The sequence below is a fragment of the Sinohyriopsis cumingii genome, chromosome 9, assembly GCF_028554795.1.
Source record: "Sinohyriopsis cumingii isolate HCF-2022 chromosome 9, ASM2855479v2, whole genome shotgun sequence".
NCBI lineage: Eukaryota > Metazoa > Mollusca > Bivalvia > Unionida > Unionidae > Sinohyriopsis > Sinohyriopsis cumingii.
Window position 1 is genome coordinate 55,835,184 of NC_142969.1, and position 17,339 is coordinate 55,852,522.

Consider the following 17,339-nt stretch of genomic DNA (forward strand, 5'->3'; position numbering starts at 1 on the left):
TGATTTACGGTTAAAAAATGTGACTTACTGTAGGGAACTCTTGGACAATTGTAGTTTGGAAGCAAGAAATGAACAGAGATGCAGATGACTCTTATTCTGATGAGGCGACTGATCATAACAAAGTGTATGCAACAAAGAATACTTTGCATTGGCAAAAACTGCAATTCATGACATTGCCACTAGTACATTGTTTTAAGAGTTAATCACAAGTCGTAAACTTGATGGCCCCTATTAGCACAATTTTTGTCATATTTACACTGCCTTTATAAACGGAATCATTAAATCAGAATGTGTGGACTGTAGGCAGGCATCCCCGGACATAAACATCCCCGACCTGCATGATCTTCATGTCCTAATTTCTAACACACTCACAAAATCGTATATTTTGTCGTATCTTTCATCTTGAGACTGATCCACCACGATCACACGGAAAAAACATATCTAATGAGATGGTTGCTAATCTGGACAATATTTGATTTTTTTACTGAGACGCTGATTAACGAACACAACTTTAGATCATTAGCAGCCACTTAGAGGTGGATATCATGTGAAGATGTCTGAATTATTTATTCAAGTATGATTTTAATAACCTACCTCTCTTAGCAATGCACATACACACATACATACATACATACATACATACATACATACATACATACATACATACATACATACATGCATGCATGCATACATAGCTGAGAGAGAATATCTGTACAAAATATATCATTGTTTAAATCGTAAACTGTCGCAATCTCGTTTTAAAAAAATCTTAATATTTTTTTTTCTTAGACCAACAAATTTATACTAGACGTTCATTACGTTGCAGTATAGTTGCATTATTAAACATAGAAAGGATACCATTGCGACTGAGCTAATATTTGTATGTGTGTGTTGAATGTTCTCATAGGACCCATTCAAAACAATCGCATTAGAAAATACATGTGTGTTTCTTTACATATTGGTTTCTCCTGTGTCACATTACACTAGTTATATTAAATATATAGCTTAGTTTTGCCTTTAGCAAACTCCAGCAGACATTTTATTTTCCTTTTCAATCTTTGGTTTTGCATAATAAATTATATATACATACATACATATATATATATATATATATATATATATATATATATATATATATATATATATATATATATATATATATATATATATATATATATATATATATATATATATATATATAGTTTGATTTAGAAAGAAGACGCGTGATATAGAGTAAGATGTGGTCGGTTAATTACAATCGCAAGAACCAAATAATGTTCACATGATAACAAAATCATTCTGCCAGTGTATCAGAAGATAACAATTTTAATGAAAGTATTAATCTATGACGGCAACATATGAATACATTACTATAAGCTTTATACATAATTCGTGTTATTCTCGTACATGTTTTTGATTGGATTGTGAAAATCAATGTAACGTTTGTTCTTAATTGTGTATTTTGTCTTCGTGCTCTGTGTGCATGTATTTAAGCACTGCTATCTACTTTCACTCCATCTGTGATCCGCATGTGTTTGCGTGCATTATGTGATCGTTTGTATCCTTTATCACACTGCACTTCAGTGGAAGGATTATAGTGTGGTATGAATCATAGTTTTGATTAAAATGAAGACGGTAATATGTGTTTAGCTGTGGTAATAATGGAAAAATTAAGTTCGTTATAACGGGATATGGAGGTTACTTAGTTTTGAAAGATTTTCAATTACATTTTGTGCTTCTTTCCCATCTTACCCTTGTGTGGTTAATGTGTGTGAGGGTGTGTGATTTGGTTATTTCACGTAGCTTTAATTGTTTCAGTTATATCGCAACAATGAATACAGTGTGGCGGTTTATAGCATCATGTTCCACCCAGCCACATATTCCTAACTCCAGGCCGACCTTTCATAACAATACCTTTTTAATGCTGAGCGCCAAAGCGAGTCAGCCTTTAGTATAATATGTTCGGACACATACGTTCACACCCGTAGAGATAACACAGATAAAACAACCAAGTTTCTATCCGATGTAGTGCACTTAGGATAAAATTTATAGCAAGATATTTTCTTCGAATTGATCATTTAAATGAATTCCAGCACGAGCTTATACAAGGATATTTAATAGCAAAACTAGTCCGTTACTTAAATCGGGTTTGGTATTATCAACTGAATTAAACAATGGAAGCTTTAATCACTTTTTTTAGACAACAAAAGATCAAAAACAAACAAAGAGGATTGCGAGTCTAGAATGCAGTTCTCTTGCGCCTGCTTTGCTCAAGGACTAGCAACTTTTAAAAATCAACAATCTGAAAAAACGTTGAAGATAACTTAAAGATGACTTCAAAACAATTTTAATATGGCTTAAAAATACAAATGCATTCAAATAACTTCCGTACATGTTTATTGAAACTTTAATTTAATTTGAAAATAAAAAATATAGGTGGTGCAATTAAAATTAAAGAAAATTCATTGTCTCTTCAATATGTGGAAAATTCAGGAAGGAAGACATTTCCTAATAGAGTTGAACGTGTGTTGTGTGATGTGATTTTGCTTTTTAACGTAGCTGTTAACAATTGTTCAGTCATATGGCTATGATGTCTGCAATGTCGCAGTTGATCGTGATGTCTAGCACTGGGGCATCATGCCGCAGCCATGTAGCATGATGTCCCACCCAGTCACATAATCCTAACACCAGGTCGACAAGTCCTAATAATAAGCTCCTAATGCTGATCGCCAAGCGAGGCAGCTGTTAGTACCATTTTTGCAAGACTTTGGTATGACTCGGCCGGAGATCGAAACCACGACATCCTGCATCAGAGGCGTACGCTCTAACCACTAGGCCACTGAAGCTGTTTTGATACAACCAAATGAGACTGGTCTTCAGGAAGGAAGTATTACAAAGGGAAAACTAATATTGAACGTGGAAGTCCACATGAAAAGCGTTCACACAATAGCGTTAAATCATCCAAGGCAGAAGAGCATACAACAGAATAAATACATAATAAACAGACACATCATAGCTACAAAGATCACAAATACATGCTCATAAGAACTAAGAAGTCCTGACAACTAATTAATACATGTAAAGACCACCCATCGAAACGCATTCCATGCAAATATAGCACACGTCTGGATTAGCTATCCACATAATATAGTATGTAATTAGGTAAGCTGCTGGCTAAACCTTTTTTCTTTGTCAATTAATGTCCAGCACGCCAATCAAAAAGAACGAATATCATAACTAAAACAATGCACCATGCAGTGTCAAATTCAACACGTACAGTCAGTTACAGTATGAATTGTAGAGCTGTTAAATTTTAAAAATGATTACTAATCGAGCATTTATATTTACGATGCTATAACATGGTTTATTCTGATTTATTGAGATTCATTTTTATGAATTGACTATTGAATACAACACGGTATATAAAAAAGCTAAATAATTAAATAACTGTATAGATATTTGACTCACGGTTTTGTTAGTTTTAGTTTCACAGAAATGATTAAAAATGGGAACTACTAATCCTATGTCTAAACATTGATTCCAATGACTAAACATTTATTCTGACACGCAAAAGGAATATATTCAGGATTTAGGTGATCTACATGTATATTTTAAGCGGTAGACAGTTTGTATAAAGTCTTACTGCGTTTGTACAAAGGTTTATTGGTCTAGAAGATGTGGAAGTTTGGAAGATAACGTTTTCAAATATTTGAAAGCACGGATAAAACAAGCTGAAAAAATATAAACAGGTGTGATTCACAATGAACGCTACTAAGGTATCAAGTAGAAAAAACAATATGTCAGATGTTCAAGATTTATTTAACAAATGAATTAGTTACTCAATCGATTTATTGTCAAGCTTTACAAATCCTTTCATCTGATGCAGACATAAAATCTGACGAACAATATACGATACATATATATTGAAATATCAACCTTAAACTTAGCACGGACGAAATAAAAGAACCTATGGAAATTACAATCCTTTTCAATCACGATCTCAACAGATGGAAAAGTTTAACGGCTCGTATGACAAATTTGGAAACTAGGCCAAACATATTTTGGTAATCCTGTTTATAGTTACTAAGGATGAATGATTTCGCTAAAGAACTTCTTGAATTGTTCTTGTGGCAGACCGTCGCTCTAAATCTCCTGACGCTGGCGGCTATATTAGATTTAAAAATGGACTTGACCTGTTTATTGTACGTGAGTTTGACGTCCAATTGCGCCTATGGGGAGACTGTGTGCTTGCGCGCACGCATGTGTGTGTGTGTGTGCGTGTGTGTGAGGGTGTGCGTGTGTGTGTGCGGGTGTGTGTGATTTTAATTTTTTGATGTAGCTTTAATAATGTTCCAGTCATATCGCTACAACGTCTGCAGTGTGGCAGTTTATAGTAATATCTGGCCCTGATGCATTATGCCGCAGATATGTAGCATGATGTCCCACCGAGTCACATTATCCTGACACCAGGGCGACCAATCCTAACACTAACCTCATAATGATGTGCGCCAAGCGAAGTAGCTGTTAGTAGTAGCATTTGTATAAGTGTTTAGTTTGACTCTGACGGGGTTGGACCCTGCGACCTTATGCAGCCGAGGAGGTCGGACGAACCAGTGGTGATGTGTGTTGGATTTAATGTTAAAGCCCCATAGGTTCATTAAAGTTGGAACCTCTTGTACGTTCTCATTTGACTCGCAAATCCAGCCACGATGATACTTTTTCATTGATATTCAAACCGATTACCAACATCCGCAAAACGTTTAGATTATGATTTCCTAAATTTCCTCTTTCAACCGAAAGTAACCTAGTCCAAGAGGGACAATTTCCTTTTTCCCATAAGGAACACTTATTCGACATATATCCTTCTCTCCCAAATTTGTTGTTAAACGTTTATCATATTTTCATTTCAGCTTTTTATATAATAGGAAATATTCTTGAGTGTATACTCAACGTATATTAATATAATAAATTTCCCAACTTGAGAAATAGTTTGGAACTATATAACTTTGCTTGACGAAGACGAAAGACACATGACATCTGCAAAAGAAATCAATTGGTTATTCGTATGAAAGGTAACTCACAACTGCTTTCCTGTTGATGCACTTTCGTTCATTAATTTAACAGTTTTTATCAAGTAGGTCCACGTATTACCTTATTTATGCAATTATAAACACATCCTGTCATTTACTCATTACGGTTGTCATGTGAGAAATAGTTTCTGAAAAGACTGTTATGAATCCCTTCAGGTTCGCCCATGAAACAAAAACTCCAAAGATACAATGACATAGAAAACGTTTCATTTGTATATTTAGCACTGATGATTATGACTTCTTAATAGGATTCATTTGAACACATCACTACCTATTATTATGAAGTGCACTTCTCGATATTATACAACATTTTAGGGCTATTTTTCAACATTCATTGTCATCTCTTTTCGCTATCAGTTTGGGACTTACATAACTCTCTTTTTATCTGTATAATAATATTAGTACACCTGAAAAGTATTAGCTTACTTGGATACCTAAGGGGCTAATTGAGAACACCACTTTATCAAATAAGTCTTAGTAGCACATATTGGAAAGTGACCACAAATTATAATCCGATTATGCAGAACTAGCTAACCACCTAAGGGAGTATATATTATCTAACAGCATTTAAATCTTTCTCATTAAAGAGCCTTTCCATCTAGGCAATGAACATATCTTAGAAAAATATACATTTAAACACACACACACACACATACACACACAGAGTCATATATATATATATATATATATATATATATATATATATATATATATATATATATATATATATATATATATATATATATACGAGAGAACTTGAAGAAAGTCCCTAAACCTAATTCACGCTCTGCTAATAGTAGTTAGATGAAATACATTTTTTAATATTGGTATTATACATAGAACATCAGTTTCCACCTGTAAACGTACATACAGACATATATGCAGTGGCAAATATATTTGCGTCAATCGAGCAGATGCATCTATACCGCCATTCTGACAAGCAGAAGGTTAGATACATTGACATACAAAAGAAGGACATTTATGTAAGAACAACTTTGCTACGCTTGCAAATTTTCTCAATATTTCATAATTATATAGTCACAATTGTTTATTCTTTGCTTAGAAAATTTTATTCAACGATAGTATTATCCAATTAAATAAATTTACGCAATATTGGACTTGCCAGAGTCATTGCTCTTCCATGTATGTATGAATCTGTGTGTGTAATATTATATTACAAGTATATATATCTACCCATTATTCAGAATATGCATGCTTGCATTTGCCATTATATGATAGATAACGATGCAACATATGGAAAAACGGAACAATTTCCTTATCAACATCACTACACATTATGTGTGTATTTATTCTCAGAATATCCTTCACTTTTATGAATGAATACATTGACTGTGTTTTAAATTAGTAGTAGCAGCGGCATTAGTCGTCACTGTCATACATACATCTTTAGATATACTATAGGTGCATTTATTTCTCATGTTCAGTTTTACAAATACCATTTGCTGAAGCAAACACATATATTGAACATTAGGTTTATTTCAAAAAGATTTTAAAACGTAATAAAGTTATTTCACCATGTAGTGCAAAATTGTATAAGATTATCGCCACCGTGCACTACCGCCAGTAATTAGGGCCCCTACTATTTATTCAACCATTCTGCAATTTTGTTTATTATCCAAACGCCGACTATCTCGACGGATGTTAAAGATGCAGCATATATATATACATGCTTTTGAACCCATTATTTTGTTTATTTTGTTGATTATTGTGATTTACTTACTTTATACTTATACATGTCGTTTGCGTAATTAGGTAAAAAGTCTTAATCAAATGTGTAAACACGTGTTTATTTAAACCAAACAGTTCTGTACAATTTTACACTCAAACGCTTCACTTTCTTCGGAAGGTAGATTTACAGGTAGTCAAGCTCTCTTTTTAAGGTAATTAATTCCTGCAAGCTGGCTGAAATAACACTAACAATATAATGGAGGTGATCGGAACGTTTGAAGTTTTAAGGTAACTCGACTTTGAGACTAACATGTCACGACGACAAAAAAGATATGTTGTTGCATACTCAAACTGGGATAATGTGTACTATACACTATTTGAAAAACCATTTTCCTTTTAAACTGAAATGCCTCACCAGGAAACATTAAAATCTAGAAAGTATTCCAACCTACATTTTCTTACAATCATTCTTGCTTTCAGTATACGTTTATTCCGGCTTTGATTACAAACTTGTACAGTTAGAGTATATGGCACATATATTTGTTTCGTTTTCATACGCCAGCCATAAGCTGAAGTGTATTATATCTAGATCTTATCCCCCCGTATGTGTGTACGTATGTTACCTAGTTGGTTTCCAGGCAATAACTAAATTATCAACGAACTCAATGGCACGAAGGTCAAAGTCACTGTGAATGATAAAAGGAAAAGCGTTTCCTTCATCATCTGCAGCTACTCAACTATAAATATTGATTTCTGGACAAAAAGATCAGCAGTCACAGTCACCGTTAATTAGGGAAGAACATTTTGTCGCACAATAACTGGAGTTCTTCTCCACCATCTAAAACTATCTGCCTTTGTTGATTTCTTTCACTAACGGAAAAGGAGGAAAACAATTGATCTCAGACCCATAAAGTCAATGGATATGGTCAATTAGATTGAAATAAACAAAACAGTATAGCTTAAGTTCTCCATCACTGAGAAGTTTTTTTTAAAAAATGAAATGGAAACCAAACACATGTGGCTGACAATTCGTGTAAGAGTTCAAAGAACAAGGTCGTGTTGAATACGAGACTAACAGGCAAAGGTCAAGGTCTCCGCAAAATACATCTAGTCCAACCACACACACCTTAACCCAGCTTTATCGGATGATATATATCCATCGGTTTCAGGGTCAAACGAGCAAAGGTCAAGGTAACACAAGTAAATGGTTTCTGTGAAAAAAATTGTAGATACATACAAAGGTGACTCTAAAACTCTAAAAATATGTTATATAGATGTATCAGATGGTGGAAAATTTTATATTCAGAAAGGCGTTACGATTTTAATCATTACATTGAGCAACTATTTGCCGTCTATATGTTACCGGGTTATTACCCTCGCCTGTATGTGCATACCAGCATTTAACTATACCGTGGCACAATAATTGGAAGAAGGTATGTTCTGAATATATGTTATTTTCGTTGGACAATAATGAAGGTATTTTGTACTTGTCATTACTGTCCTAACAAAATCATTTTTTCACAAAACTTATTTGATTAACGAAATGTATTATTATTATTATTATTATTATTATTATTATTATTATTATTATTATTATTATTATCACTAATTGCAAACATTGTATTGACTTAATTGGAAAATGAAATTTGTATGTTTGTCATAAACATGCAATTATTTTAATTTTTGTAACTGTTGTTTATCTACTACTGGAAAAAAACTCAGGCAGAATGCTCCACCTCGTTCATTTCCTAGTTATTTCGTTTTCTTTTCATTATTTTCTCAAACAATTTTTCTCCATTTAACAGCATCTGCAGTCTTGGAAAGGGTCTGGCTTAAGGATGCGACTACAAGAGTCCAGACTGAAAAACGTACACCCATTGACCTTGATCTCCCTAATGAACTGACCTATCATCTAACGCGCGGTTCAGACATTCTGACCTTAAATTTGAGGAGAAACCATGACATTAATCCAAATGCTGACGTCTATTTTGCACAGAGATTGAAAGAAGATGGCCCGTTCTGGTTAAAGCACGAAATGTGGAAAAATAGGTGAGATCTAAACGCATTAGAGCAAAACATTTTGTTGTAATACTCGCTATCTTTTAAAAAACAGCTAAAAATAATATATGTATGAAGCTCCTGAAACACTTACATTTAAAATAGTATGGTAGTTAGTTTAAGAAAGAGGGTTTCTTAAGCCCGCGGGGTTCAGATTTCTGAGACACTTTTACAATTTCCTAGGCACACTTGGTTATGATTTCTTAAACACTTGTAAAACATCTTTGTGTGTATACAATTGTGTTATCGATACGTTCGTTCATTAGAGTCAAGAAACGTACTGCAAACGAGATCACCTGGTATTATGAGTAACTTTATATGTAGATTTAATGCTAAATAAATACATAGATAAATATCTAAATACATAAAGCAAACAATAATGAGAAAATTGCAAAATATAACAAATAATATTATAAAGTATATATCTGTATCCATTGTGTGAATGATATTTGCATCCATATTTTATATGCGCTTGATCGCATTTGACACAAAATTCAGTATTTAATTAAAAAACATATATTTTATGATAAATGACGCAAGAAATGTACTTAAAGAATTTACGATTCTCCGTAGTTAACTGCAACGCAATATCCAAATTTAACCAAAGCTAGATACTACTATAGCAAAACATAATGAAATAAAATGGATCAAAATAAAAGTAAAAGGTTACAATGCCTATAAGTGGGGATTGCACAAGAACGTATGTTCGTGTCGCTGGAAACTAGTAATTCATGCTCAGGACACAAGACATGTTGAAATGGATGTCATAAAACAAAGATGACGTAAGAAAAGTTTTACTGCGAGGCTGACATTTGCATAATGAAAAAAATTAATTTGAAAATTTCAACAGATTTTGAAATGTTATGTTTCGTTTGGTGTGGCGCTTTACGGCATAACACCGCAAATAGATTATTTAGTTCAGTTCTTTTGCAGTAACGTATTATGCCCAGGACTCACCACGGTAACTGACCCATGTCGGTCCTATCTTAAGATTCGAACCCATCCCGTTTAATTCGGTGTTACAGGATAACCGGGTGGGATTTCGGATTTACAAGAAAACACTTTTGATGGTGATACAAATATAATGTTTAATAACGAACCACTTGAATGAACAATTAATTATGATTAATATGTGCGTGTATATGATCAAATTATTGGATCAATTAACATACAACGCACGGACTTAATAATAAAAATACAAATAAATGACCTTACACAGTACAAGGACAAGGGGTGAATGTTTCACAATGATTTCACAACGAAAATGATTGATGTCTTTTACTCAAATAGTACAACAAAATGTAGTATTTTACTCATATAGTAAAATTGTAAACAGATATACAAATTATCTTTACAGTCCCAATACTACACTGGGCTTTGCAAACCCCTACAATTATCCGACGGGATAAAGATTACACGTATGGAGTTACGCAATCCGTCACCAGCACATTTGGATACCACTCACACGGGACAATCAACCAGTCAGTATTCCAGGTTGGTCATTCAAACAATCAGCGCCCGATCACCTAAAACTCGACCAGCAACACCGTTTATTCAGCTCTAAGGTAATATGGTTCAGCTTAACAGCTGCTATGGTCAACTTCTGTGGTTAGATCTGTAGATGGCACCACGTCGACTCGAGATCAATCCGAAAACTCGGATCGCTCCGGTCACTCGGGTCACTCTGGTCGGTCCGACCACTCCGATAACTCGGATCGCTCCGGTCACTCGGGTCAGTCCGACCACTCCCATCACTCGGGTCATTATGTAATCACTCGGGTAACTCTGGTCAGCTGAAAATACATCTAACACCGTGTACTATGCATGACACGGGCATATACGATAAAACGTAATGACGTCATATACGGTAAGTTATACAGATAACATTATCGGCACAATAATTACGAAACCACCGACATGTTTAGAAGTAAACCTAGCCATGCCCGACAAGAATCCTTTCTGCCTTTCCTCTGTTGTCGCTCATAAACGTTGGTCTCTCAAGGTCACTATGCTATAAAACGAAATTTGACCTTTGCTGAGATAATACATCATGGATATTTTACAACGTCTGAGCTTGAGATTTGTGTTCAGCCAATCACAAGAAGTTTTACTTTCAAAATGACATTTTTCATTGGAAGATAAGTGGCATTTAAAGATGGTTATTTATGCTTACATCATTGCTGTTATAAGTATGTCAGACACTGGCATCACCCAAATATGTACCAACCGAGATAGCAGTAACTGGTAATGACGAGTGCTTTAGAACAGTGTCATATTCAGGCCCTGTCATGGTACATTACTTTTGTAGATCTAAAATAGCAGTGTGAAAAAAATTACACTGCATTACTGTTGAGTACATTTGACCCAGTCAGTCATTTAAAATTCAGGATAATTTGTTTGAAAATAATAAGGTAAGTTATTATATTTGCTCCAATATAGTTGTTCTTCTCTGAGAACAGAATAGACCCGGATCTGCCATCCCATGATGAACTTGTGGCTTATGATCAATACCATTATGCTCATGCTTTTCAGCAAATATTACAGAACCTTATCTGGTCAGCAGTTAAGCAGTGGACAGTGTGTGGTCTTTGTTGTTAAGGTTGGGTGGGTGTGGATTAGTTACACATTCATATATATATATATATATATATATATATATATATATATATATATATATATATATATATATATATATATATATATATGTGTGTGTGTGTGTGTGTGTGTGTGTGTTCATATACCTAAAGCAATTTCAGTTTCACACAATAACTTGAGCTGTTCACCTTTTATCAATTTGGTAGACAAATGTCAAGGTCACTACCATGAAAGAATAACTAAAGTCGTCAAATGTCTACATTTACAAACTTTGTAGGTGACTTGCACATAAATTAAGAACTTTAGGTCACTCTCACTGAAAGATGAACATTTTTAAAACACAATAACTTGAACTGTTTACCATCTACTGATGCCAAATTTTTGGGATGGCATGTGCATGGTGTAAAGAAGAGCCCAATCAATGTTAGAGTGAAATAGTAAACTGTCTAGTTCAGTGTGACTGAAGAAGAAAAGTAGTTTCCAAGCCAAAACTTAAGTATTCCACCATCTGCATTTACTAAACTTCATGGATAGCTTGTACTTGTGGGGGAGGTGTGAAGAAACCATTAGATTTTGCGGTAAAAGGTCAAAATTCATGTCACTGTGTCTGAAGTAGTAAAAATGGTTTCACCAGAATAGCACGGTTCTAGATCACAGACAGAGCAAAGCTGTGGATAGCTTGTACTTTGAGCAAAGAAGACAGTTGCCACTTTTTGGGTCAAAAGGACAGAGTACAAGTTTACAGTGACTCAAGGAAGAGATTTTTTCTCTGCATAATAACATTAGTTCTGCCTCTCATACCCTGACCATACTTTATGGATCGCATACACTGGAGATAAGTAGGATGCCTATTGATTTTAGCATGAAAATTAAGGTCACTGTGACTGATTGAAGAAAGGTGGATCCTGTGATAATGTTTCAGGTATTTATATGTAAAACTATTAAACAGGGAGAGGTTATATAATCTGTCATTCATTGTATGCTTGTTGCTCTTGGTAAATATATATTGTCAGTATTTAAATTACAATCTGTCATGAGAGACCAGCCTTTCTGCCTTCTCCCCATTGTCGTTCATAAAAGTTGGTCTCTCAAGGTCATGCTATAAAATGAAATTTGACCTCTGATGGGATAATACATCATGGATATTGTACAACGTCTGAGCTTGAGATTTGTGTTCAGCCAATCACAAGAAGTTTTCAAGATGACATTTTTCATTGGAAGATAAGTGGTATTTAGAGTTGGCTTTTTCTTTATTGATTGTTATTTATGCTTACAACATTCCTGTTATAATTATGTCAGACATTGCAAATATGTACCAACTGAGATGGCAGTGACTGGTAATGGCGAGTGCTTTAGACCACTCCGCCATATCCATGCCCTGTCATGGTACATTGTTTTGTAGATCTAAAATAACTGTGTGAAAACCATTACACTGCATTAATGTCGAGTGCCTGTGACCCATTCAGTCATTGAGAATTCAGAACAGTTTGTTTGAAAATAATAAGGTAACTATTATATTTGCTCCAATATAGTTGTTCGTCTCTTAGAACAGCATAGACCCGGATCTGCCATCCCATGATAAACTTGTGGCTTATGATCTATGCCATTATGCTCATGCTTTTCAGCAAGTATCACAGACCCTTATCTGGTCAGCAGTTAAGCAGTGCACAATGTGTGGTCTTTGTTGTTAAGGTTGGGTGGGTGTGGATTAGTTATGAGTAAATTTGATAATATTTTCGGCTAGTAGAATTGAGCAGAGCTACCAGTGTTAAAGTGAAATAAGTGGTTATGCTTAAGTTTGCAATGTGCCCTATAATTTCAAATGCATAAACAGTGAAGGTTGGTGGCTGTTGGTCATGCCCATGTTAGAACAAAAGCAAGACATGTCAGTAGGTTTTGCCACATTAATGATGGCATTAAAAGTCGCAGCAAGATTTTTATTAAAATTGAGTATGTTTAAATTTACTAAACTTTATAAATCTGATTAAGAAGGTTGTTCTAAAAATTTTGTAACTATTTATTATATATATATATATATATATATATATATATATATATATATATATATATATAATATATATATATATATATATATATATATATATATAGTGAAAATGTAAACTAGTTGACCCAGTTATTTTGACAAACTCTACTATAACCACCTAAACGTTACTAGACTAAATGTCATTAAGCAACACTTTGCATCTAATTGATAGTCATATTGACCCACTTAAACATCTGCTAAGCCAGAGTTGATCTGCGGACGCCATTTGTGGCCAAGTGGGCAGTTAGATATGAAGATCCTAGGATTTTAATTTCGATTTTGGTAAAGTGAAAGAATGTACAAATATTTAGAAATTTTGAGGTCGTTTTGCATTTCATACTGAAAACATTTATGGACTAAAGGCTACTTATTTAAAATATACTTCTTTATATGTGCTGTAGGATGGGAAAGTCAATATAAACATCTGCAAGCATGGAATTCTTATCTCACAAACCTAGAACCTTTCAAAGCAGCTGTCAAGTTTGTTTTGGGAGACAAAGATACTTCTGTGTTGAAAGTAAAACACTATGTGATAAATGTAAATTATTAGTCAATTACTACACTATATGATAAATGTGCATTATTAATTACTACACTATGGGATAAATGTGCATTATTATAATACAAGTCACATAGCTCATACGTGCGGTCTAAGTCACTTTATGCAGCTAAAGGTGTCATTTTGGAGAATTTGATAACACCTACTTTTAAATGGCGTCTATTCACTTTATTTTGCACGTTGTCCATCACAATTCCATTGAATAATATTGTACAAATTCCTCGAAAAATGCATGTCAGCAAAATTCATTGATAACGTACTTCGACATTTTTAGGCATAGTCAAGCAAGCGGGTTGATCTCATTTAAATTGGTTTTGTCCTGCGCTATGATGTAAGTGCGAACGTGCCTGTGGGTTGGGAAAAAGTTGTCCTACAAATGTAAACAGAGACGCGATAATGTTGTCATTTATAAACAACGCCTGGGAAAATATCAGGAGGAATAACAAATCGGCACACAATTCCAATAAATATGAGGCATTTATATAGCTTCGTACATATCTTCTGTATTGTATATCACATCTTTTATTTTAATTCGCACATAATACCTATTTTTCCCATACAAATATGTGCTTTCATACACGCTAAAGACTAGAAACAAATCTATCAATTCAGATTTAGTTTAGATAAATGTTACATCATGCTAAATTATCAGTCTAAAAGGATGTCAAATGTACATGCTAAGAATAAAAGTTATTGTAAGTTATTCATTTACCGCATTCATAGTTGAACATCCATACAGGGGATGAAGATGTGCACGACTTCTTGCTCACGTAAGCATACCTTGATTTCCCCTGCACTAGTAATAATTAAAACCAATATCGACTTTATTGACCCAAGTGTAATGCCGACTGCCTTTGCAAAAGTCCATAGCGATCGATAATTTTAGTCTGGATTTTTAAAATGAACTTTGTTTTAACTTAATTGCGACTAAATTTTTAAAATACAATTATTTTTCAAACTTACAGCAGTAAATGCGCTTACATGACTCGTTTGACTTGTACTGTTATCCGTTACTAAACTATGTATGTGATGGATATGAATTATTAACCAATTACTAAACTAAGTGATAAATATGCATTATTATTCAATTACTAAACTATGTGATGAATGTGCGTTGTTATTTAATTACTAAACTATGTGTTAAATGTGTATTATTAATCAGTTAGTAAACTATGTGATACATGTGCATTATTAATTAATTAACTAAAGTATGTGTATTATTAGTTAATGCCTTAGCGTAAATTAAGCCATATTGCTGAATATTTCTTATACGCACTCCTTGGTAGGGTCAAGGGTATATAGGAATTCTCATGTCCATCCGTCCTTTTGTCTTGCATGCAGTGTTGGTAGTGCAATTAGCCCCACAGTTGTTTATGGACTGCCATGATACGTGGTCAATATTATTGTCATGGACTTCCAGGAAACTCGGTCAGTATTATTCTTATGGAAACTTGGTCTATATTATTATCACCTGAAGATGCACATACTGACCGATCACTTTGCGGCATAATTGTTGTAAGGGTTATTGCCCTTGTTGAAGTGTTGCTGAATGCAGTGTATGGAAAAAAGTTGTGACGTCATTTAGTTACACATTTCATTATATTCCCATGGAACTTGGAAAAGTATCAAGATTATCATCTAATGATGTGCATATTGACAAATCACTTTTCTCACATAATTTTTGTTAGAGTCAATGCTCTTTTGTCTTGGAATTGAGTGCAATCTTGACAGCACAACTAGTCGCATGTTTTTTGATGGATTGCCTTAAATCTTGTTAAATCGTACGGTTATCACTTGAAGATGCATACGTTAATAACAAAAAACTTTGCTCAGGTAATTTTCATCTCACCAGGTTGTAAGGCCTAGTGTGTTTATGGTATGGCCAAGTGTCCGTCCTCCATCTGTCATCCTTCCATCAACATTTGCTTGTTACCACTCCGTTGGCCATGTATTTTTAATCTCCTTTTGGTAAGGTTTATATCTTCCATATCTCAGTGAATATGACTGAGATATGTTTAATCCGTACAAGTCTGTGTCCACTTCACTTATGTTTCTGTTTTGATTATGATTACATTGTAATATGTGCTAATATCATCAAATTTCAGACACATTTGATAATGATTGATCTTGTTATGGAGACCATATTGCTGTGGTGATACAATATAAAAGTTCATACATTTGGCAGGCAACACAATCTATATTACTGTTTAAAAACGACAAGTTTCAAGGCATCCTACCTTTCCATTGTTTGTTATACATTTCTTGAAATCAATCCTGCTATCCCAAATTTTCAAACATTTTTGATGACTCTTCATACATTTAATTTGTTCGATATCATTGACAGGTTCTGTGCCGCTTTGTGCTTCTTTCAATAAATTCAGTTTTAACGGCATTTCTGATGCTTTGATGTTATTAATTTGCCTAGGCAGTCAGGTCCACCGTCCATCGCTTTGTTGTTGTTTGTTGGTATTGATAGCATGTCAATATTGTCTGAACTACAGATTTAGATAAAAGTCGGCTGATGCAGTGTGGAATTTGTTTATTCTGGGAAAATGTTTTTTCAGATAGGAGGTGCATTGGTAAGAGTAGAGATAGGATAGTCTAGTCACATCTTCTGCCGGTTTTCCTTATTTGTTGCAACTACTTTTATCCTATTTTATAAATTAAAGTAGCATGACATTATTCATATTTGTTCACACGATTGTGCTTGAAAGTCTGAAGTGATGATACAGTATTTTACATGATATAAACTTTTACCCTGTATGTTTGCCTTTGCCATGGATTGTCTGTGTCATTGTGTCCACATTGTAATTAAGAAACAAATATTTGCTAGTATAACCAGAATATATCATGACTGTTTTGCAAGGTTTCCATATGATTTTAATACTAACTATACAATGCATAATTTGATCACTGAAACCTGCATATTTCTAGACTGTATCCTCTAATACATCTGAGGAGTTTATGTTCCTGACTTTGCCTACCATTTAGGCTTTAGTAATGCTATATTTGACAATAAGTTACATTTTTATTTTGACATTAAATTCACAAAAGTTAAAAATTTTCAACATAGGATTAATTTATAATTTTTGCATATCAACCTTACATAAAGGAAAATGAATGATGTATTGTCACTGACATTGTTGGTGGCACTTGCTGATTCAGGAACCAGTCTGATAATGAATGTCTAGATAATGGATAATAATACATTCACACAGAGAAACACTTTCATACTAGTTCTTCAATTTGTTTTCTCAACTTGAATTTATGTATATTGTGATACATCACCATCAAGTGCTCAAAC

The 17,339-nt window shown here is 34.0% G+C and overlaps 1 pseudogene across 1 annotated transcript in view; it reads left to right on the forward strand.

The window, feature by feature from the left end:
- Positions 1-17,339, forward strand: part of LOC149791861 (methionine--tRNA ligase, cytoplasmic-like) — a 58,672-nt pseudogene that overhangs the window by 4,297 nt on the left and 37,036 nt on the right. Inside the window, exon 2 of the transcript XR_016423307.1 lies at positions 10,195-10,331. The product of XR_016423307.1 is annotated as a methionine--tRNA ligase, cytoplasmic-like (transcript). The remainder of the gene's footprint in view (positions 1-10,194; positions 10,332-17,339) is intronic.